The following is a 26,216-nucleotide window of genomic DNA, read 5'->3' as shown; positions in this document are numbered from 1 at the left end:
CGTTGCGCGCTACAAGGCGAAACAGGCAGGTAAGCTAGACTCGACGCAAACCCATGTGACGAAATAATAGTACGTCAGTTAATTGATCACTAACATGGGTAAGCACAAGTTCTCTCCAGGTACCCGTCGAAGATTAATGTCTGTAAATACTCCTTGAAAGGCAAGAGCACAGATGCTGATAGTAACCCAAGCGTACATTATTTGCATTTGATATTTCGCTTAGGCACTGGAAAGGCTTATGCACCATTCCAGTAAAGCTTTTCAGCCACGGGAGTATACATACTGTTTTCGGGTCCGAACATGTTGAACAAACGCCCATCAGAAACATTATTTGCAGAAAGCCAAATTAATGTGTACAAATCTCATTCAAATCATACTCTCTCAGGTAACCACATTGTTATTAGTAGTTTCGTGTTAATACGCTTGTTTATTGAGAAGAAATTCTTCAGCAGTAGTCAGTTTTAGTTTTTAATCAGAAATTGGGCATAGTTCGTCCTCAACCCACCACCTCCCGTCTACTCCGTATCTCTCCCTTTCTCTCCTCCTACTGCTGTTCCAGAGTACGCTCCTAATTGCGATCACATACGATCAGACATTTAAAGTAACTAGAATTCAGTTACAGCTGGTGGGGAAGTGGTAGCGATAGATTCTCATGCTAAATAGATACAATAACTTCACAGAGTTTCGGATAATCTGAAATCAGCTGACCCATCATCGTATATGCGTACATGTCAGATTGATCACGCATTTTCACGCGTATGGTGAGGTTTGTCTCAAATATTCTACGTACCGGAAAATTTCATGGCTGAATATGCGAGTTGTGTGGGAGAGAAAAAGGAAAGAAACATTGTATACGCAATGGTTTTCACCTTTTTCACTTCTTTGGTCGTGGTGACGAAATGGTGTTAATCTGGCTCGATTGTTTCTAGCGTACTGTCTCATACCGAACAATACCACGTCTCATAGCCTACAGACTTTTGGCATAATCTGGATGACATCATGTCATTCTTCTGTGGTTTGTGCTGTATACATAACTGTTATGTCTTCTATATAGAATAAAGAGCCAAAGAACCTGGTACACCTGCCAAACATCGTGTAGCCCCCCTCCCCCCCCCCCCCCAAGCACGCAGAACTGTCGCAACACGACGTGGGGCATAGACTCGACTACTGTCTGAAGTAGTGCTGGAGGGAATTAACATCATGAATCCTGCAGGACTGTCTATAAATCCGTAAGAGTACGAGGGGATGGAGATATTCTCCGAACAGCACGCTGGAAGGCATCCCAGATATGTTTAATAATGTTCATGTTTGGTGACTTTGGCGGCCAGCGAAAGTGTTTAAATTCAGAAGAGTGTTCCTGTAGCACATCTGTAGCCATACTGGACGTGTGGAGTGTCGCATTGCCCTACTGGAATTGTCCAAGTCCGTCGCAATGCACAATGGACATGAATGAATGACGGTGACCAGACAGAATGCTTACGTACATGTCACCTGTCAGACTCGTGTTTAGACGTATCAGGGGTTTCAAATCACACCAACTGCACACGCTCCACACCGTCAAAGAGCCTCCACCAGCTTGAACAATCCCCTGCTGACATGCAAGGTCCATAGACCCATGAGGTTGTCTCCATACCCCTACACGGCCATCCGCTCGATACAATTTGAAACGAGACTCGTCCGATCTGGCAACATGTTTACAGTCATCAACAGTCCAATGTTGGTGTTGACGGGCCCAGACGATGCGTAAAGTTTTGTATCGTGCAGTCATCAAGCGTGCACGAGTGGGCCTTTGACTCCGAAAGCCCATATCGATGACGTTTCATTGAGTGGTTCCCACGCTGGCACTTTTTGATGGCCAGAATTGAAATCTGCAGCAATTTGCGGAAGGGTTGCTCGTCATCCCGCCGAACGATTCTCTTCAGTTGTCGTTGGTCCCGTTCTTACAGGATCTTTTTACGGAAGCAGCGATGTCACAGATTTGATATTTTACCGGTTTTTTTATATTCACGGTGCACTCGTAAAATGGTCGTACGGGATAATGCCCACTTCATCGCTGCCTCGGAGATGCTTTATCCCATGGCTTGTGCACTGACTACAGCACCATGTTCGGACTGATTTAAATCTTGATAATTTGTCATTGTAGCAGCAGTAACAGATCTAACAACTGCGCCAGACCCTTGTTGTCTTATATAGGCGTTGCCGACCTCAACGCCGTATTCTGTCCGTTTACATATCTCTGTATTTGAATATACATGCCTATACCAGTTTCAAAAATGGTTCAAATGCCTCTGAGCACTATGGGACTTAACATCTCAGGTCATCAGTCCCCTAGAACTTAGAACTACTTAAACCTATCTAATCTAAAGACATGACACACGTCCATGCCTGAGGCAGGATTCGAACCTGCGACCGTAGCGGTCACGCGGTTCCAGACTGAAGCTCCTAGAACTGCTCGGTCACAACAGCCGGCCTATACCAGTTTCTTTGGCGCTTCAGTGTGTTTGACTCAAATGGCTCTTAGCACTATGGGACTTAACACCTTAGGTCATCAGTCTCCTAGAACTTAGAACTACTTAAACCTAACTAACCTAAGGACATCACACACATCCATGCCCGAGGCAGGATTCGAACCTGCGACCGTAGCAGTCACGCGGTTCCGGACTGCAGCGCGAGAACCGCACGGCCACCGCGGCCGGCTTCAGTGTGTTTGAATGCTGTATAATATATTAATGTTATTTTGAGGAAACTGTTAATTCTTCAATTACAGGGTTTTATCGTGAGCAAAATTTTGTATATTTTTAAACCGAGTTACATAACGTGTGGAAGTTTAGCCCCACATCGTCAGTTGTGTACCATCTTGTACCCTGAAACAGAGGGTCTGTTTATCAGGGAACACTTGGTATTTACAAATGAACTTGGTTTCTGTAATGTCTCGAAAAATGAGAATTTCTGTTAACTGTAAATAGCTTCTTTTTCGAAGGACTTATTTTTGATAATACTTATTCTTAATTTTGTTTCACCCCCTGATTGTTGGTATATGGTAGAGTAATAATGGAAAACATAGACTATTAGATACAGTATTGTGAATGTTACATCGATTGCAACAATTTTAAATTTGAGTAGGATATACGTTCCTGTACATGTAATCGAATTAAACCAGGTGATGCTGAGGGAATTAGATTAGGTAGTAGATGAGTTTTGCTATCTGGGTAGCAAAATAACTGACGATGGGCGAAGCTGAGAGGATATAAAATGTAGGCTGACTCTGGCAAGGAAAGCGTTTGTGAAGAAATTTGTTAACATCCAGAATAGATTTGAGTGTCAGGAAGTATTTTTTGAAAGTATTTGTTTGGAGTGTATCCATGTATGGAAGTGAAACATGGACGATAAGTAGTTTAGATCAAAAAGAGAATAGAAGCTTTCGAAATGTGGTGCTACAGAAGAATGCTGAATTTTGGATGTGTAGAATAGCTAACTAATGAGGAGGTGCTGAACAGAACTGAGGAGAAGAGGAATTTGTGGCACAAGCTGACTAAAATAGGGGATCGGTCGGTGGGACACGTTCTGAGGTGTCAAGAGATCACCAGTTTAGTACTGGAGGGAGGTGCGCTGGGTAAAAATCGTAGACGGAGACCAAGATATGAATCCACGAAGCAGGTTCAGAAGAACGTAGGTTGGAGTAGTTACTCGGAGATAAAGAAGCTTGCACAGGGCAGCATGGAGAGCTGCATCAAACCAGTCTCTAAACTGAAGACCACAATAACATACGTTTCTAGTACACATCCATGTTTTACCCTGTAAAATTTCTTCACATTCGGAAAAACGTTACTAACCTGAATAATTCTTGTAATTTCAGAAAATGCCAGCAGCACATATAAAGTTTCAGCTGCACCACAAAGAAACAGAATACGCTTTGGTAGTTGCGAGTTTTCCGTCTCTGGTTCAGAGGGCAGTCTCCTCTATACCTTCGTTATGATATGGCGATGCTATAAAAAGGTTGTTGCTTGTTACATCTAAATATTGCAAAGTCATGTATCATGAAACAACACACAGCAAAGCTATAATCCTATAGGAAATCGACACGTCTCTCTCGACTCAGTAAATAAATCTATAATCATATAAAACGAGCGTGTGCAGTGTTTCTTTCCTTCACTGAATAATGAGTAACTGATCGTTGATTTCAGTCACTGTACACAACTATAATACCATAGCACTGAGAACGACAAACTTAGGTGTGGGCAGCCTGGCTATGGAAGAGTTGTGGGAGAATTAAAGGATTTTGAAATCTAAAACAGGCCTGTTTGCAACAGACATTTATTTGCCACAATTCAAGGATACAATTGTCCGCCCCGATAACTGAATGGTCAGCGTGGCGGACTGTCGTCCTAAGGTGCCCGGGCTCGATTCCCGGCTTGGTAGGGGATTTTCTGCGCTCAGGCACTGGGTGTTGCGCTGTCTTCATCATTATTTCATCCCCATTCGGCGCGCAGGTCAGCCAGTGTGTCGTCGGATGTAATAAGACCCGCACCAAGGCGGCCGGACCTGCCTCCCGGCCGATGACGCCAAACGCTCAATTCAGTTCATTTCAAGGATACAATTCACAAGAAATTGAATTTACGCTAACATTGAGAGGTACCAACTTATAGGGTAGATTGCATGAAGAAAACACAACAAGATATCCCTAAATGGGCAGTTCCTGAATTTCAAGCTAATGAGACAAAATCACAAATTAAAAGTCAAATCGGCAACTCATGTTGAATAGCAGAAAAAGTAAGTAGTTTGCTGCTCAGAATGTTGATGGACACATTCAAAATCAGAAAAGTGTGCTTTTCTCAGCACCAGACGGCGGCGAGGAGATGAACCCTACTCTCTAACCTCCAAATCGCTCTGCATGCAGGGGATGACTCAATGCCATTGCCATTGCGATGGAAGAAAATATCACTTATGTCACAGAAATAAGAGGAATACTGCAGTAATTTCTCACTTTCGCCATAAAAAATGCACATCAACGAAAACAAGATTGGCACTGGTCTGGAGTATCTTCACGCTAAGCACAGTGCTGAGGATAACACATTCGTTTAATACACCTAAATTTTTTAAGAGAAAGCAGACAGCTTTCTCGTATCGTCCAGGTGGCGTTGCAGGATCTCATCGTTTGATGTTCGTGAAAAAAGGCAAAAAGTCATTATAAGTTATTCTCTGGAAACGGCAGTGGCAACACAGCATCCTCTGGCCCCCAGTGAGAACAGGTGTCCGATCTGCCCACAAAATCAGAAGGCAAGCTACAGCCCTGCTTCTGTGAAACTGCCAGTCTCTGTGGGGAGGCTTGCCTCTCCTAAGAGATTTATTGACTGCCGTCTGCCGACAAACAGGAATATGATACGACACTGGCAATGCTCCTTCCCAATGAGAAAAAATCAACGCTTTCCTCTCTAGATAATGTACCCAGTACTCTCATTAAAATAACCATGAGACAGTGGCAGAGTGGCGAAAGAATATCGCTTAGCGATATGTGACAGTAACGTCACAGCTTATATTAAACGCTCAGCTAGAGGTGAAAGGCTGAAAAGTGTTCTAAAGTACAACGCTCTCTGCTACATCTGCTGAAATAACACATGTTTCCGAAACAAAATATATTACACTAAGACATACTACCGTTGTTTATTCATGAAGAGCTTCACTGAAGTGATCATCAGCCCTAGAAACGTTCCTTGTACCAGCTCCACGTGTACAGCCCATCTACGCTCTGGCAGGACTGTCTCCGTCAGGCCCGAACATTTTGCTGGGAGGCCGTCTGCCAAATGTATTTCGGGCCAAACTGCCTCTTTACATTCCCACTGACCCCAAGGCTAGAGAACCAACAGAAACCAGTGTGTCATTCCAGCCAAACTGAAGAGTGAGCAGACGTGCCAGACCAGGTGTAGCGTTAGGCGACAGGCCAGTTGGCCTGAAATTCCACGGGCTGTATGCCAACCAGCGACGCAGAAATTCTTTGATGATGTGTTTTTCGATGTTGAAGACTGAAGTTTAGAAGAAAGCTATGCATTCGTGCTCGAAATGCCTCTCACCACCAAGCATTATCACACTTTTCTCCGGTTCCCACACATCTTTATATAAAAACAGCTGTTAGTTCGAGCAGCTCAGAATCCACTGCATCCTTCGTAGTTTTCCGACAGTGTGTTTTTCCTCGCCGTGTTGATGCTGTCCGGCACAGCATGTAGTTTGACAGCCTTTTAGTTGTTTGTTCATACTTCTTTTCTTAAGTGTGGTTATTGTGCCTTGGCCGTTTTAGACGCCAATTTTGAAAACGTTGTGTGGCTGGCATATTCGTCCTCGACTGATATTTTCTGTTGTCCTACAGTCAGTCGGTCGGAAGGGAATTGATTAGGTTCTTGATCGGTCCTTCAGCGGCCCCTGGGTCTGGTTGCCATCCGATTATTTAACCTTACTCTTGGCTGCCTGTCTCACTTCGCCTTACGTTACAGCCACCTCATCAGGCCGACCTTTGGAACACTTCTGAGCACCCCTGTTCTGTTGGGTTAAGATTGCGATTTTCATTTTAGTCTGATGTACTGTGCAAGGCCTTCAGCTGCCTATTAATTTAGTTTGCTTTAATTTCAATGTAATGCTTTCAGCCGACTTAAATTAAAGTTTGAAGATTGATTTGATTAATAACTAAAATTGTGAAGGTTTTTTCTATCGGAAATTCTTGTTATCCAGGCCCTAAGTCCTGAGTTGTTCAATGTCCAGTGTGTGGCCTTCACCCGAGCTTTTACGTGAAATATTTTTAAGGTAAGGCCTTCAGCCGTCTTAAATTTAAATTTTGAAAATTGATTTGTTTAAAATTATTTCTTTATAAAAAATTTGCTCTATTTGATATTCTCGTTATCCAGGTCCTAAGCCCTGAGTTGTTCAGTGTCTTGTGTGTGGCCTTCAGCCGAGTATTTACGTGATTTTTTTAAGTAAGGCCTACAGCCGCGTGTATTCTTTAAAGCAATTTTTATAACTTGTGTTCAGGCCTTAAACCCTTATTGTTCGGGGTGTGGTTTTGGGCCTTCAGCCCAGTAGGTATCGCAAGTTTTCTCAACTAGGCCTTTAGCTGTATTGTTTAAATTTGATCCTTTTAAGGCAATGTGTAATTAAGTGGTTCTTAGGAAAATAAAAGTTTGTGAGTTTAGTGCAACTAACAGTAATGATTACAGCCCCCTTCACAACCATAACCTCATCCACTCTATCCTGCGAAACCAGATTTCATTAGTCAAAGACACAGAGACTTTGCTGGCCAAGATAGGCTTTCTCAAGCACGAAGATAAGCAAGAGCAACTCTCGCCGTGTAGGAGCAGACATTACCTTGCTGAAATGTAAGCCCAGGACGGCTTACTATGAAGGGCCACAAAAGGGACTAGGGTTATAGATCACGTCTGGGGCAACAACTTTTGTTGGAATCAAAATGTTCGTTGACTCTTCCAAGTGATGCCAGGCATATTTTTGTTACTGGTTATGCCCCTGAGAGAGGGCGGGGAGCAGGCGCTCTGCAGCTTGAGTTTAGTGTGTGTTGCTTGTAATCTAATCACCTCTTATGGGTGGAGGCGGATAGATTGTGCAAAATCAAAGTTCTTTTTCGGTTCTAATATATCGTTCTCCACTTAGAGACAATCACTTTAAGGTTTTGTTGTTGAAAATCAATCTACTAATTTACTGTTTTAGGTAGCATGCAGATTCAGTGCACTTTCTTATTAGACCCATCTAATTCGGTGACTTAACATTGTCCCAGGGTCGGAGAATTCGATGTTTACAGTGAACCATGCATCAGCTCGTATCGACAAAGATCTTCATTCTGTCGTATGTCTGACGTCTTAACTTAGAAATGAGTATTATGGTATCTCTCTGTAAGGCTTGCTATTACCTTCCTGCCGACCGACTAGCACTCTGTGCACGGTTTCGCCTGATGTGTACCTTCATGAAGTTGTTGGAGTCTTCGTGCCGCCACGGACCAGTGGATATGGCTGCATGTGGTGTTTCTGGCAGTGCGCACGCTGTTCAAACCAGCCTTTTGGAGGAGGCGCACTCGACACGTACGTGGGGCAGCCTAGTGGCAGACTGAGGCCAGCTGCACCAAAGCAAGTAGCTGTCGAAGATTTCAATCACTGTTCTGCCGTGGAGCTCCGTATACAATTAATTTGGTGAGATATCTCTAAATACACATGCTGTCAGAAGTTCTTTTTTCCACAGCTGAGTTACTTGAGTCTTTCTATAAGACGAACTTAGGATATTTTTATTTAACCCGCCAAACTTACTGGCTTCTTCAGTATCGTGGTAGTACAGTATGGAGTCGCACTTCTAGTGTAATTTGTAAGGTTGCAAATCACTGCCTTTGGGTTTGATAAACGTGTTATGCTTTGGTGACACCTTTAGTTATTGCCCGTCCTACGGTTTTTAAATGCTTGTAGGTCTTTTACTTAATACTGTCAGATTTTCGTAAACGTTTGCGGATTACATACTCAATGTGCGATGTGAAGCTATCTGTTTATCATTTTATATTTTGTGAGATTTTTTTTAATGTTGCAGTTACCACGTAGGGTCAGTCCACTGGATAACATTATCAGGTTTTGCCACATGAAGTTCGCGTCCTGGCTTGGTGACAGACACTGGCACCTGATTGTAAATCACCTGCATTAATGCACACTGTTAAATATTCTTTCAGTGCCAGATTTGCATGTAATTAAATACTAGTCTTCATTTTTAAGCCTCGCGGCCGCATACTTTTGTAAATTTTATTGTATTGATGCAGTACTGGTTTCAAAATTAAAATAATTTGTTTTGGTTTGTGTATCATGTTTGTCTAATAACTTCCACTCCAAGCATCTTGCTTTCACCATTTTAACGGTAGCAGATTATAGTTTCCTGGATTCTGCCAAAAATCTCATTGCTACTATTTTACATATGTTAAGAAAAAGAGATTCATATTTTTGGGGTTAGCATAAGCAATGAATACTTCTGTATCTCTGTTACGGATACCTTTCTTATCAAGTATGAAACCTAGAAGCACACTGAAGATCTCATGTCTTACCCCTCGAGCGGGCACGACGTTGTAAAAAGTACAACAGCAGCCGTTTTCATGCGTAATCGATGCCTTAACCTTGACCTATTGCGCCATTGCTCCCATGCATTCCATTGTTGATGTTTTCTCGACGATGTTAAAGTGACTTCAGTTCATTTGGTTAGCTTACTCAGTTTGTTTTCTGAATTGTAAGCAACAACGTGTCGAATGTTGTAAAAAGTACGATGCGTGCCTGCTGGTGTGACAGTTGCAAGCTTTGTTCCAGCAGCCAGTGTCCAGAGGAAAGTGTACTAAAAAGGTAATTATACTTGCTCGTTGTTTTCTTACAGTTTTTATAGATGCACATTGAACGTTACTTTGGTTACACCGACATCTGAATGTATTTATTCATTTCATTTCTTTCATGTTTTGCTCCAATTCAAAGCGTGTAGCAGACGAAGAATTTGCAAACTGCTTGAAGAAGGCGATGATAAAGTCTATCCAGACTTTTCAGACTTGGAGGAAAGTAAAGCAGATATGAGTGATGAAAACACTGAACAGGACCATGGCTGTGAATCTGAACTTGAAGGTGAGGATGGTGATGATACCGAACAGACCGCAAATGTACGAGAGTTCTTTACTGAAAAGACAAAGTTTCACATTGGTGTAAAATTGAATGTGCTAAAACATCAAAAACCAACGGGAAAAACATTGTGCAAATTCCGCCAGATCCGAAAAGAAAGGCGATTGGTATAATTAATGAAGTTAGTTCTTTTTTTAAAGTAATTGACCTTGACTTTATTGACAAAATTGTAAACTATACAAATATCTATATACTTAAATAGCGAGACACACATCAATTCTCGCGCAAAAGAGGTAATAAAATTACCAAATAATGGCTGTGTTCGGCATTTTTTTGAAGATGAAGAAAAAGAAGAAGAAGAAGAAAATTCCATCATGCTAATATACTGGAACTCTGGACAGGACAGAACAGGCATGTTACTGCTTAGGAATGCAATGAGTTACAAAAGGTTTGTATTTTTTCTAAGCTGTATGCGATTTGTTGATGTGGAAACGAGGAATGACAGGAGAAAAACTGGTAAGTTGGTTGCAATTAATACAGTATTCGATCCTTTTGCTGCTAACTGTCAATGTTCTTACAGCCTGGTGAATTGACGAAGGTAGATGAAATGCTTCACCCCTACGAAGACCGCTGTTGATGGATTCAGTACATACCCAGCAAACCAGTTAAATATGGGACAAAAATGTTTGCTCTGTGTGATGCAAAAACATTTTATTGCAGTAATCTGGAGGTTTATTGCGGCATGCTACCAAGACAACATCGGGTAGCTAATGCTGATGAGGACATAGTGAAAAGATATGTGGTGCCTATAGAAAATTCTAACATGTACCTTACGACTCAAAATTGGTACACTTCTTTCCTGAATATTTCCTGCAGAAGACTATCAATTGCATTGGTACAATGACGAAGAACAGACGCGAAATTCTTCCAGAATGTCTCCCAAAAACAAAACAAAAGAAATTGGAAGTGCAGTGTTTAGATTTCAGTAGGATAAGACCCTAGTTTCATATGTTTCTCTTAAAAACTGTGCTATTGTACTTTTGTGTGCTGTGCATGGCACGGCGACAGTGGATGGAGAAACACAAAAACCTGAAATCATAATTGAGTACATGATAACAAAAGCTGGAGTTGACCCTGTGGCTAAAATAAGTGCCTGATACTCCATTTTGTAAATGTTTCAACCCGCGCCTGCTTGTGTGACAACAGTAGGCGCGCCTGCCGGAGGTTTAAAAAGCAATAAGTACACTATGAATTAGAGATTCTTGGGCAACTGGTTGAGGGTATGGTCACCGAGATATATGCCCAGCTTGGTGATTCATTGTGCTGGTTGTTACAAGTCACCATGTCCAGCATAGGTTTGATAAATGTCTCCTTGAGTGAGGAACCATTGGCGACTACTATCCTAGTTATATTGTCTTTGGACATGTCTTCATATTCTGTGGAACCACACTCTTTGATGGTGCCCAATGTAACAAAAGCTCAAAGAACCGATTTCCAGGTCTCACGCAGAGCTGCAACGTGGAACTTACTGCTGTCTTAGAACACGGCTGTCATCCATCACCTTGGAAGCAGCAAAGTGCATGCAGCAGATAGAGTCAGGTAACATGACACGCTGTCGGGAGCTTGCATTAACTACAGTGGTTGTTTTCACGCATTTACACCGAATGCATCGCTCTCATTCTGAAGAATGAGCTGCTGAAGTAAGTTGATTTCCGTGGCTTGCGTTTTCCATTTTTGTGATTAAGCTCTCGCTATTATTTCTCTCCTCCCCCTAGGTACTGATTCTCTATTGTTTTTGTTGAACTCCTTTGTGTGTTTGTAAAGTGTAATACTCCGCCTACAGCAGGAAGGCACCTCAACAAATCTTTACCAAGTGAGAGTAAATAAGAGTAATCAAGTAACAAGGCTATCTCAGTTTATGATTCATTTCGTTTTCAACATACTTTCATGTTAAACTACAGCGAAGGCCTGTCATTCGCTGTACCTTCTCGTGCCCCTCTTTTTATTAATTATATCATCGGCTAGATAACTAACCCCAACAGTCACACGACTGCCTATCAGCTAAAGGGCAGACGATCAGCAGGTGAGTGACTCTCTCAGTGTCTGATACGGAAATCTCAGTAACCACTGACATGCTGAGAGTCAAAATCACAGTATCATTCCGTAACCACTAAGTGACAGAAACTCCAGTCGCTACAGGTTGAATCCTCCTGCATGGGTTTGGGCGTCACTGATAGGTCAGCTGACGGGGCGTTGAAGGGTGGTAGATAGAAATCCCTGGACAACTTAATAATTCCAGAAGCGGAATGTGCGCTGATATGAAACCTTACGGCAGATTACATCCGTGTGTCGGGCCGAGACTCGAACTCGGAAACTTTGGCTTTCGCACGCAAGTGCTCTACCAATTGTGCTGTCCAAGCACGACTAACTGCCCTCACTTACAGCTTTAATCCGCCAATATCTTATCCTCCTATCCTCCAAACTTCACAGAAGGCTTGGTCTGGCACACAGTCTTAATGTGCCACGAAGAATAAATTACCTAACCCCATTCTGACCATGATTCAGAGCATTCGTAGTTTGTCTATGAAAACAAGTCAAGAAACTGTTGAAGCCTTATTGTTTCACATTCAATTAGCACTCAATAAGGTTCCAACAGTTTCTTGACTTGTTTTCATAGACAAACTACGAATGCTCTGAATCATGGTCAGAATGGGGTTAGGTAATTTATTCTTCGTGGCACATCAAAACTGTGTGCCAGACCAAGCCTTCTGTGAAGTTTGGAAGATAGCAGGATAAGGTATTGGCGGATTAAAGCTGTAAGTGAGGGTAGTTAGTCGTGCTTGGGCAGCACAATTGGTAAAGCACTTGCGCGCGAAAGCCAAAGGTTCCGAGTTCGAGTCTCGGCCCGACACACAATTCAAATCTGTACTTCATTTATTTTTGAAATAAAATTTCCCATAATCCAAAGTAGATTGTCATTGAGTAGAGTGGTTGCTATGGTTCTGCATGACTGGTGGACACCGTAAAATGAGGGAAGCTTGTTCATGAGAATTTATCCAGCAGGGAAGGAATGAACTTGCCAACAGACATTTTTTTCTGCGTAAAGGCTCGGGATGAGACGCCTGTCCAGTGCATGCGCAGATTACAACTCCTATCTTGTCATTGTGCTTAAAAGTCATGAATCAAAGGCTGTAAATTATATTTGCAGGGGAATGGGACCTGAAGGTCGTTCACATATATCGTTGACTGATAAAACCAATACTTTCGCTTAGTTTCGTCGTTGCCAGGGGGTTGGCCATCTAGTGTTTTGCTAGGCTGTGACTTTATCTCGAGGTCTACCTTGGTCCTCAATTCTTCTTGTTCTATTTTAAATTTCAACGTGATAAAAATTGTAGGTTATGTAATCATAACTGCACCCAGGGCGTTAGTAGCAGAAGCTGACGAAATTTTAAAATTTCTACATCAACTTCTCGATGTATTGACCAAGGCCTTGGGGTTACTGAGAAAATCCAATATCAGATTTAGATGACCAATAATGTAATATTCCCCAAGCACTACAGAGTTTACGCCTCCCAAAATAAAACAGTTACGCCAGATTGCTAACATGTTACCTGCTGATGGTGTCATAGGCGCCGGCCGGAGTGGCCGAGCGGTTCTAGGCCCTTCAGTCTGGAACCGCGCGACCGCTACGGTCGCAGGTTCGAATCCTGCATCGGGCATGGATGTGAGTGGTGTCCTTAGGTTAGTTAGGTTTAAGTAGTTCAAAGTTCTAGGGGACTGATGACCTCAGATGCTAAGACCCATACCGCTCAGAGCCATTGAACCATTTATGTGTCATAGGCTATCATCTCATATTATGCTTCACTCTTATTTATGGTACCAAAGGGTAATGGCCAACCATTGATTATCGTGCTCTCAGTCAAAAAATTATCTTGCCGTCAGTTTCATTGTTTCAAGTGTCACATTTTTACATTTTTACTGTGTGGTATGGGGCACATTTTTACTTTGTTAGATCTTGGCTTGGGTGCTTCAGTGATACAGATAACCATATCATAGATGCAGCCACAAAGGAGTGAAATCTGTTGACAAACATGTGGTTCCTGAAGAGGGACAGCTGGGTTCTAGAAGTTCCAGGGACAGCAGTCTGGATGATTGACTGATCTGGCCTTGCACCATCAACCGAAATGGATTTGCTGCGCTGCTGAAAGCAATGGAAAACTACAGCTTTAATTTTACCCAAAGAAATGCAGCTCTATTATATGGTTAAATGCTAATGGCCTCCTAATGGGTAAAATATTGTGGAGGTAAAATAGTCCCCCGATTTGATGTCTAGGTGGGGAGTACTCAGGAGGATGTCATCATCAGGAGAAACATAACTAGATTTCTACAGATCGGAGTGCGGAATGTTACATACCATGATTGGCCAGATAGGTTAGAACATTTAAAAAGGGAAATGGATCAGTTGAAGTTAGATATAGTGGGAATTAGTGAAATTAGGTAGTAGGGTAATAGGACTTTTGGTCAAGTGAATACAGAGTTATAAATAGAGAATCAAATAGGGGTAATTCAGGAGCAGGATTAATAATGAATAAGAAAATGGGAATGCAGGTAAGCTACTATGAGCAGCACATCAACGAATTATTGTAGCCAAGGTAGACATGAAACTCATACCCAACATAGTAGTACAAGTTTATATGCTAACTAGCTCCGCAGATGATGAAGAGATTGAAGAAATGTGTGATGAGATAAAACAGATTATTCACATAACTAACGAAGACGAAAAAGTAACAGTGGTGGGGCATTGGAATTCGATAGAGTAATAGAAGAGAAGGAAAAATGATAGGTGAACATGGACATGGCCAAAGGAATGAAACATAAAGTCGCCTGGTAGAATTTTGCCAAGGCCATAATTTAATCATCGCTAACATTTGGTTTAAGAATTATAAAAGAAGGTTGTATACGTTGAAAAGACATGGAGACACCGGAAGGTTTCAGATTTCAACGGTAAGAGAGAGGTTTAGGAACCAGATCTTAAATTGTAAGACATTTCTAGGAACAAATGTGGACGCAGAACACATTTTTTTCCTTATAAACTGTAGATGAAAACCGAAGAAATTGAAAACGGTAGAAAATGAGGAGGCGGGATCTGGATGTTGCAAGAACCAGAGAGTTTCAAAGAAAGCATAAGGCAATGATTGACTATAACAGGGTAAAGGCATACAATAGCAGACGAATGGTTAGCTTTAAGAGATGAGAGAGTGAAGGCAGCAGAGGATCAAGTAGTGAAAAGACAAGGCCTAATAGAAATCCTTGGATGACACAAGAGGTACTGAATGTAATTGGTGAAAGGAGAAATATAAAAATGCAGCAAGTGAAGCAGGTGAATGGGAGTACAAACGCTTAAAAAATGAGATTAACAGGAAGAGCAAACACGGCTAGGCAGGAATGCCTAGAGGACAAATGTAGGGATTCAGAATCAAATTTCACTGGTGGAGAGGTAAGTACTGCCTCCAGGAAAAGAAAACCAGCTGTATGACTATCAACAGCTGATATGGTATACCAATCCTAAGCAAAGAAGGGAAAGCTGAAAGGCAGCAGGAGTATATTGAGGGTCTATACAAGGGAGACGTTCTTGAAGGTAATATTATGGAAAGGGAGGTGAACGTTGATGAAGATGAGATGGGAGATATGATACTACGAGAAGAATTTGACAGAGTCCTGAAAGATCTAACTCGAAACAAGGCCCTGGGAGTAGACGATATTCCGTTAGCACTACTGATAGCCTTGGGAGACACAGCCATGACAAAAATTTTCCATATGGTGTGGAAGATGTATGAGACAAGGAAAGAACCCTCAGCCTTCAAGAAGAATTAAATAATTACAATTCCAATGAAAGCAGTTGCTGACAACTGTGAAAATTGCCGAACTATCAGTTAAACAAGTTATGATTGCAAAAATGTTTTACAGGTGAATGGAAAAACTAGTAGACCTCAGGGAAGAATAGTTTGGATTCCAGATATATGTAGGAACACGCGAGGTAATACTGACCCTACGACTTATCTTAGAAGATAGGTTGAGGAACGGCACATCCTACGTGTATGGCATTTGTGGACATGGTGAAGGCTTTTCGCGATGGTGACTGGAATACTCCCTTTCAAATATTCTGAAGGCAGCAGGGGTAAAATACAGAGAGCGAAAGACAATTTACAATTTCATTACAAACCAAACGACAACTACAAGAGTCAACGCGCATGAAAGGGAAACAATGGTTGAGAAGTGAGTTTGACAGGGTTGTAGCCTATCCCCAATGCTATTCAATCTATACACTGAACAAGCAATAATGGAAACGAAGGAAACATTTGAAGTAGGAATTAAAGTCCAGGGAGATGAAATAAAAAAATGACGTTTTCCGATGACATTCTAATTCTGTCAGAGACAGCATAGGACTTGAAAGTCCAGTCGAACGGAATGGGCAGTGTCTTGAATGGGGGATACAAGAAGAAGATCAGCAAAAGCAAAATAAGAATAATGGAATGTAGTAGAGTTAAATCAGGATATGCTGAGGGAATTTGATTGGGAAACGAGACATTCACGATACTACATGAAATTTACTATTTGGGTAGCAAAATAACTGATGGACGCCGTAGTAGGTAGAATATAAAATGTAGACAGGTAATGGCAAGAAAGTTCGTCTCGACTCTGTCCAGTACTTCCGGTTGAAGCGATATCGACAGCTGCAGTCGGAGAGTGACAGTCAGTTGTGTGCAGTGTCGTGGCGTGGACACGCTTTTATATGTCTCATCGTGCTAGACATAAACATACGAAAATTTATAGCTATCTTCTTATGGTTCGGTAACAATATAACCTGAATTTCGACAAGGACATAATGAAACAAAATGAAAGACTGTGAATACTTTGAGCTTCGTTGAATATTATAAAAGCCAGTGACGAATGGACTGTGATTCTCGTGGTTAGGACCGAACAGTTTCACACTTAATTGAGTTGCATGGTGTAATGTAGTTGGAATTTATTATCTTTTGTGCAACAGAGTGAGCCGCCACGAGTGTTAAACATTAAATGTCGTCATGGGAGGTTTTAAGCTGTTGCTATGTGTTTTACGTTTCTCGGTAGATCATATTCGTGACTGCAAACAGCAGACGGACTGTAACTTCGCGATCGGGAACTGAAAGTGAATTCTATACCATTTTCAAACTGTGTACGGGCCATTAGAAACAGAAACGTGTGTTATGGAGCGTCGTAATTGCACACATACTAATGTGGATTTATAAATCAACAATTATGCCCGAGCGGCCAGTCGCTAAAGGAATTGCGTTATTATTTTCTTTATTTATTTATTCATCCATAGGCAATTTAGAAGATATCGTATCGGATATGTCATAAACATTACAGAAATAATATATGAATGTAAAACGTTAACAATATAGGGTAGGGTAAGATGAGGATAGGAGAGGCATGCAGTGGTGGATAATATGGCAGCCTGGAGAAGCCTATAATAAGTAATAGGATGTATTCATTGCATTTTCATGTCTGATGGAGCCACTTTAATTATGCCACCAGCATTAATGAGCTACTCTTAGGTAAGCTGCAACGTCAATCTCTTTCCCCTATAAAGACTCAAAACATTTTAAATAGTTCAAAATGTAAATTCCTTTAGTTTTGTAACGACCTTTTCTCACTATGTACTTTCTGTAAAGCGCGCTCATAATCTGTGTTGACATTGTCGATTCCATTTCCAGCGGTCCTTATTGATATCTACCGCCTTTACTTTCGTCTTTTATCATACTGCAGCTGTTATTACATATGTTTCAGCGTCTATTTTAGAAGGTTGTGATTTTACATATGTGGACTGTGTTCTACCAAATGGTTTTACGAATGTTTTTGTGGTATGTGCCAACCTGCGTAAGCTGTGATGTCCGCCATTACATTCCGAGCGCCTACCAGCCATAGTAAGGCTGCTCGTTCGCTACTGCTGCAAAACACAATAACAGCGGGAAATTTGATTCTGACAGCCGTCAGCTATGTAAATCTTATTTATATTGAGTAGGACGTCGTAATACCGCATATTCGTGAAAGAGTGTGTGTTTATTTTTTTTATTTTCATTAATAACTGAACCAAGTTACAGCCGATTCCTTAAATATTTACGAAATTATTTAAAGAATTTTTTTCGTATTTTATGTTTTGTTCGGAGTATGCTACTTCATTCTGATGTGGTTATTCCAAATTACGTCGGTAGTAAAACGAATTATTTTGATTTTAAATAATCAAAATTCACTGTCAAAATTACGCAGAGTAAATCTCTGAGAACTGTTTTGTTCATAACAAGCTGCTAAGCCTCCACATCCCCTCTCTTTGACATACATCACATGCATGTCCGTCAGTTCTGACGAGGATTAAGCACTCTTGGGTGGTCTGGCGTACCTAGTGGAATGACCATCAACACACAGCTGTTTCGACTTAAGCAGCGGTAAAAATAAATGGTTCAAATGGCTCTGAGCACTATGGGACTCAACATCTGAGGTCGTAAGTCCCCTAGAACTTAGAACTACTTAAACCTAACTAACCTAAGGACATCACACACATCCATGCCCCAGGCAGGATTCGAACCTGCGACCGTAGCGGTCACGCAGTTCCAGACTGAAGCGCCTAGAACCGCACGGCCAAACAGGCTAAGCAGAGGTAACAACGCAGCTCTGTGGTGGGATAGAAGAAAAGGAGCTGAATTCAGCACTTACAGTTATCCCTGGGACAGGTGCAGAGCTCCACTGCAGGCTGCAAAGCGAAGCAGAAGACTTGATTATAAGCAACGCACAATTAATATAAACAGAGCATAATGCCTAGATCACGCAGCCCGTCAGGGGCATTAGCAACAATAGCAAGAGCCCTAGCGTTGCGGGAATGCATCAACGAACATTTTGTCTGTAACGAAAGTAGTATCTAATGAAGTAACCAAACCCCTGGGCTTTTGACGTAAAATCTTTGAAACACCCTGTTTCAAAAGCGAAGTTAAGTCTACAATACTTAACACGAGATTATAAAGTCGACGAATTCTAGTCCTCGGTGGAATCATGTTGTATACATGATGGACAAAATCAATTCTGACCTGAAAGTTTGACATCAAATACGAGTCTCGGCTCTATGAAATGGGAGTTCAGTGAACTAACGACGATTTTCAGAAACATAATCTAGCATGTTTTGTGAGTTCACATACCGAGGCAAAGTGGACCGGATCTCACCTGCAGAAATGAGAAGGTGAGGAACGAAATGTTCCGATACCCGTTCATTCAGAAACCGCCGATAGCCCTGAACAAGCACGGCCTGATCTAGATATTTTAACTCATCGAAAACAGAATATATGTAAGCATAAACGTACATTCCTTTTGATTATGTTCTGTCACGACGATATTTACTTTCTGCTATCTCAGTTAACCAGAGTTGCAGTTTTATTAGAATTTATTTGGTCCATATTTCACTTGAGAAAAGTTTTAAGCTCTTCAAACTCCGTTCAAGTTGTTTTCTAATAGGCTTTTTTTCGGGTTATATTACGTTGCCAAGAAATATAGAACACATGTGTTGGACCTGCTTCGTTTTGGCCACTCTTTATTTTAATGAAATACAAGGAACATAGCCATTTCCTGAGATTTTCTTATGATGTTGGAATACAAATTCTTTTCAATCCATTATTTTCATAACCATATTTATCGTATACCAATGTCTTGCACAGGATGTATACTCAAGGCTACGTGTCTCATTCAGTTATCTTCTAAGAGACGCCCGCATTTACTCACAGGGATTGATGTGGTGCACTCTAAAAATAGCAGAGTAGCATTGAAGAGGACGAGGGTTAAAATTCCCGTCCAGCCACACAGATTTAGCTTGTCCACGTTTTCGCTAAATTACTTAAGGGAAATTCCCGAATGATTTCTTTGAAATGGACACATACATTTTCAGTCAGTAACGTTCCCAAATCGAAGCCTGTGCTCCATCGCTACCGACCTCCTTATCGAGAGGACTTAAAGCCTAATCTTCCTCCGGTCTATATTTGGAAACATGAATGTGTATATGCATCTATCACATGTCATTCAAGTTAGTTGTTACTTGGCTGAACTAAAATTAGGCTATGTTCATTGATTGTAAGCAAATTTTCTGATGTCTGTAGTTAGCGGAAGACAACGCCACTATTGCCGTGAAGAACTCTTCGGTTTCATATTTTGTAATTGCGTGATTTCCATTTCGTGCAGTGCTTGTACATCTTCTGTTGTTGGGACCCCAAGTTTCCCGTGCCGTTAAGTATTATTACATATCATTCCATATAATTCGTTGAACACGAATTTCACATCAGCTTCAATGGGTATGTATGTATTACCCAGTTGTGACGTAAGAAGATTTGTGCGAGAGCGGGACTCGAACGTAGATTTCCGCTTATCGTGATGAGATAGTACGGGTGAGGTACAAATTTTGATATGTCACAATTGGGTTATACATCTGTACAAATTGCAACTGCAAGGTATTTAAACTGTCCGGTTCAGCTGTATAGTGAGTTCTCTGTTACATCGCTGCTGCTATTCTACTTCTCACTTCCCATGTACTCAGTTTCCTTAATTCGTAACAATAATCTGTTAGTACTAAAACAACACTTGCAGCGGAGGGTACGATAAAGGAAAAAGAATCGTTGGGAGGGTCCGGGTACCTGATTTGCATACATAACGACGACAGTTAACATCTACAGTGTCCGAATGTGTTGGTTATCAGTAGCCTGGGTCATGAGTCGTCAGCCTGTAACGTAACTCCAAAATTTTTCCATTAACCGTGATTAAGCTCCTAGGAACATATGTTTCGTACCTCTGGGCTGAGAATTTGTGACTCTCGGTTCACAGATATCTTTGTGGTGACATTTATATCAGCCTGACGAGTGAAAATGGCAGATTTGATCCACGTCACTGAAAGAAGTGTTGTCATTAAATATTACATTTTGCAGTTCCGAAGAACGATGCAATGAGGGGGCAGCCACTGCGCCGTACTTCGAAACAACACAGGCATTGCAATATCGTATTTATTCGCCGGCACCACGCAAGTGACTTTCGATTGTAGTGTCTGCCCTGTACGGGAACACACATGACGGATGTACGAGTATAGGTTGTAGACGCACAGTTGACGACATATGGAAGTTTGGGTCTGGCTGTGAGTCGAGCTCGGATAGTGTACAGTTAAGATGCCCGCTAGCAATAAGCGGGAAATCCAGATACGAATCCCGGTCCGACACGAATTTTCATTGTCATCATTCCACCAAACAGTTGAGAGTTGTCCATATTCGCAACTGCGAATACATTTGAAGCATTAAAGTTTAGTCTATATTCCATTGTTCAGCTTAAACTTCGACCGATACCACAAGGATAACATTTTATTTTAGTCGCTCAACGTAGTTTATTGTGTCATGTCTCGTGTTTTGACTTGCACTAACGTTCAGGGGACACGGTTGTCGACACAGAAGCGTCATAAATTTTGGAAATAATTTAGACGTTAGATATTTTTAGTACATGCTTATTTTCACAGCTCGTTTGTGCAATGCCCAGTATTTCATTTCCTCCCCCTTATTGGTGACGAATGGTGCTTAAAGCACAGCAAATAGAGTACTGGAAAAGAGACTGCCTTCATCGCCATAGGATCTTGACTCTCAGATCAACGTCTAATATACAATTTTTTTGTTTAAGATGAAAATAATTAACGGAATCTTTGATTCACAACACATTTTAGAATATTTGTGCAACAGAATGGGATATGCTTTCCTTTAAATATTCCATTTGAATTGTAGATATCTACACATTCACTATAATTTTTAGTTCTGGAATCTGAATACATTCGTTAATTTTTAATAAGGAAATATGAATAGCTCTTTAATTTTTACATGAATTGCATCCGTACGTACTGCAGTATTGGTTATAACTGTAGTGGAACGGATATTTCGGATTAATATGATCTGGATGAATTGATCCACTCTGGAGTCCTCGGCCCTGGTACGTGATGTCCTTATTTTACCTACACGAAATTGCAAAGCTTTTTGCAAAGTATCAGTCGACCACTTTGAAATTAGGTAAAAGTGGCCATTTTCGCTTTGATAATTTCGTGATCAACGAGACTCGAGACGCTTAGAACAAAGGAAAATAACTGCAGTAGCTTGTACTTTCAACGAAACATGAAATTACAATTTTTTACATTGCTTTCCCACTAAACAGTTTCTATTAATACAGTTACATACTATTGTCTCTCTCTTTAATGTTTTATATATTCTTGATTTAGGTGGTGTATTTAATCCTGTGTTCCCCTAGCTGTTTTTTTATTGACGATCGTATTAAAAATACTATGTGCTTACGTGACTCCTTCCTTGCTAAGTTCTTGCAGTAGATTTTATTTTGAAGCACACGTCGATGTACCTCAAGGACGAGGAAGAAGACAAAACTATCCGCGTTAAATACAGTTTTTTTTATCATGAACTAACCATGATTGATTTGTTTCTTTGATAGAAATTCATCACAAATAAAAAATTTCTTTCATTATCTGGTTTTGTAGTGTTGGACCTAGCAAACTGAAATTTACTTTGATTATGTTTTAAAATGCTTCCTTTTTACAGCGACTACAGATGTTAAGCTGATAGTTAATGTTGACTGATTACTGAACAATGGACTGTCAAACTTTTAATATGAACATCTATAAAAAATAGTCTGGTTAACACCAGACTAAATATGGAGCGATTTAACAGTTATCATTTCTCAACACAGTTTCAGAATGAATCATTCAAGGTTAATTAAACTGGTCTTTCTCAAACTAGTCTTGAATTGCACTTTTAATAAAACTGAAACTCTTCTTTAGTTATATTTTCCACATGTTACGTTATGAACCATGGACCTTGCCGTTGGTGGGGAGGCTTGCGTGCCTCAGCGATACAGATGGCCGTACCGTAGGTGCAACCGCAACGGAGGGGTATCTGTTGAGAGGCCAGACTAACGTATGGTTCCTGAAGAGGGGCAGCAGCCTTTTCAGTAGTTGCAAGGGCAACAGTCTGGATGATTGACTGACCTGGCCTTGTAACAATAACCAAAACGGCCTTGCTGTGCTGGTACTGCGAACGGCTGAAAGCAAGGGGAAACTACGGCCGTAATTTTTTCCCGAGGGCATGCAGCTTTACTGTATGATTAAATGATGATGACGTCCTCTTGGGTAAAATATTCCGGCGGTAAAATAGTCCCCCATTCGGATTTCCGGGCGGGAACTACTCAAGAGGATGTCGTTATCAGGAGAAAGAAAACTGGCGTTCTACGGATCGGAGCGTGGAATGTCAGATCACTTAATCGGACAGGTAGGTTAGAAAATTTTAAAAGGGAAATGGATAGGTTAAAGTTAGATATAGTGGGAATTAGTGAAGTTCGGTGGCAGGAGGAACAAGACTTCTGGTCAGGTGACTACAGGGTTATAAACACAAAATCAAATACGGGTAATGCAGGAGTAGGTTTAATAATGAATAGGAAAATAGGAATGCGGGTAAGCTACTACAAACAGCATGGTGAACGCATTATTGTGGCCAAGATAGATACGAAGCCCACACCTACTACAGTGGTACAAGTTTATATATGCCAACTAGCTCTGCAGATGACGAAGAAATTGAAGAAATGTATGATGAAATAAAAGAAATTATTCAGATAGTGAAGGGTGACGAAAATTTAATAGTCATGGGTGACTGGAATTCGGTAGTAAGCAAAGGGAGAGAAGGAAACGTAGTAGGGGCTAAGAAATGAAAGAGGAAGTCGCCTGGTAGAATTTTGCACAGAGCACAACTTAATCATAGCTAACACTTGGTTTAAGAATCATGAAAGAAGGTTGTATACATGGAAGAACCCTGGAGATACTAAAAGGTATCAGATTGATTATATAATGGTAAGACAGAGATTTAGGAACTAGGTTTTAAATTGTATGACATTTCCAGGGGCAGATGTGGACTCTGACCACAATCTATTGGTTATGACCTGCAGATTAAAACTGAAGAAACTGCAAAAAGGTGCGAATTTAAGGAGATGGGACCTGGATAAACTGAAAGAACCAGAGGTTGTACAGAGTTTCAGAGAGAGCATAAGGGAACAATTGACAGGAATGGGGGAAAGAAATACAGTAGAAGAAGAATGGGTAGCTTCGAGGGATGAAGTAGTGAAGGCAGCAGAGGACCTAGTAGGTAAAAAGACGAGGGCTAGTAGAAATCCTTGGGTAACAGAAGAAATATTGAATTTAATTGATGAAAGGAGAAAATATAAAAATGCAGTAAATGAAGCAGACAAAAGGGAATACAAACGTCTCAAAAATGAGATCGACAGAAAATGGCTAAGCAGGGATGGCTAGAGGACAAATGTAAGGATGTAGAGGCTTATCTCACTAGGGGTAAAATAGATACTGCCTACAGGAAAATTAAATAGACCTTCGGAGATAAGAGAACGACTTGTATGAATATCAAGAGCTCAGATGGAAACCCAGTTCTAAGCAAAGAAGGGAAAGCAGAAACGTGGAAGGAGTATATAGAGGGTCTATACAAGGGCGATGTACTTGAGGGCAATATTATGGAAATGGAAGAGGATGTAGATGAAGATGAAATGGGAGATACGAGTTTGACAGAGCACTGAAAGACCTCATTCGAAACAAGGCCCCCGGAGTAGACAACATTCCATTGGAACTACTGACGGCCTCGGGAGAGCCAGTCCTGACAAAACTCCACCATCTGGTGAGCAAGATGTATGAAACAGGCGAAATACCCTCAGACTTCAAGAAGAATATAATAATTCCAATCCCAAAGAAAGCAGGTGTTGACAGATGTGAAAATTACCGAACTATCAGTTTAGTAAGCCATGGGTGTAAAATACTAACACGAATTCTTAACAGACGAATGGAAAAACTAGTAGAAACCCACCTCGGGGAAGATCACTTTGGATTCCGTAGAAATACTGGAACACGTGAGGCAATACTGACCTTACGACTTATCTTAGAAGAAAGATTAAGGAAAGGCAAACCCACGTTTCTAGCATTTGTAGACTTAGATAAAGCTTCTGACAATGTTGACTGGAATACTCTTTTCCAAATTCTAAAGGTGGCATGGGTAAAATACAGGGGGCGAAGGGCTATTTACAATTTGTACAGAAACCAAATGGCAGTTATAAGAGTCAAGGGACATGAAAGGGAAGCAGTTGTTGGGAAGGGAGTAAAACAGGGTTGTAGCCTCTCCCCGATGTTACTCAATTTGTTTATTGAGCAAGCAGTAAAGGAAACAAAAGAAAAATTCGGAGTAGGTATTAAAATCCATGGAGAAGAAATAAAAATTTGAGGTTCGCCGATCACATTGTAATTCTGTCAGAGACAGCAAAGGACTTGGAAGAGCAGTTGAATGGAATGGATAGCGTCTTGAAAGGAGGATATAAGATGAACATCAACAAAAGCAAAACGAGGATAACGGAATGTAGCCGAATTAAGTCGGGTGATGGTGAGGGATTTAGATTAGGAAATGGGACACTTAAGGTAGTAAAGGAGTTTTGCTATTTGGGAAGCAAAATAACTGATGATGGTCGAAGTAGAGAGGATATAAAATGTAGACTGGCAATGGCAAGGAAAGCGTTTCTGAAGAAGAGAAATTTGTTAACATCGAGTACAGATTTAAGTGTCAGGAAGTCATTTCTGAAAGTATTTGTATGGAGTGTAGCCATGTATGGAAGTGAAACATGGACGATAAATAGTTTGGACAAGAAGAGAATAGAAGCTTTCGAAATGTGGTGCTACAGAAGAATGCTGAAGATTAGATGGGTAGATCACATAACTAATGAGGAGGTGTTGAATAGGATTGGGGAGAAGAGAAGTTTGTGGCACAACTTGACCAGAAGAAGGGATCGGTTGGTAGGACATGTTCTGAGGCATCAAGGGATCACCAATTTACTACTGGAACGCAGCGTGGAGGGTAAAAATTGTAGAGGGAGACCAAGAGATGAATACACTAAGCAGATTCAGAAGGATGCAGGTTGCAGTAGGTACTGGGAGATGACGAAGCTTGCACAGAATAGAGTATCATGGAGATCTGCATCAAACCAGTCTCAGGACTGAATACCACAACAACAACAACGTCTTCAAATATAGGCAGGGTATTTCTTAGAAATTAAAGTTTCTGATCTCACGTATTTTCACAGCTCAAGATAAATTTCGCTCACACGAGCTAACACTGAACCAAAATGATCACTCAATGAGGAAACAAGGTGATCGAACCAAAATGGGCTAACAGAATGATCTGAGCGAAGTGAGAGCGAGCACTTTTCTATTTATTACTTATAGATTAATGCAATCAAACGTATTATAATCTAGGCTATTCTTACCCGTTTACTCTCTTAGGATTACATTGTATTCTTGTTTTGTAAGTAATACATAAATATTTCAATTACACAAATTACAGTTTATTTTTCATTCAATTTACGGCTGTCAAAGCGCGCCTACAGCGGTACATGCCTGTACGAGAGTTTCCGTTTACAGTTTATGTTTCTATAAAGCGAGACTTCAGT

Source organism: Schistocerca americana, chromosome 4 (assembly GCF_021461395.2).
Source record: "Schistocerca americana isolate TAMUIC-IGC-003095 chromosome 4, iqSchAmer2.1, whole genome shotgun sequence".
In the NCBI taxonomy this organism is placed as follows: domain Eukaryota; kingdom Metazoa; phylum Arthropoda; class Insecta; order Orthoptera; family Acrididae; genus Schistocerca; species Schistocerca americana.
Note: the sequence above shows the minus strand (reverse complement) of the source record.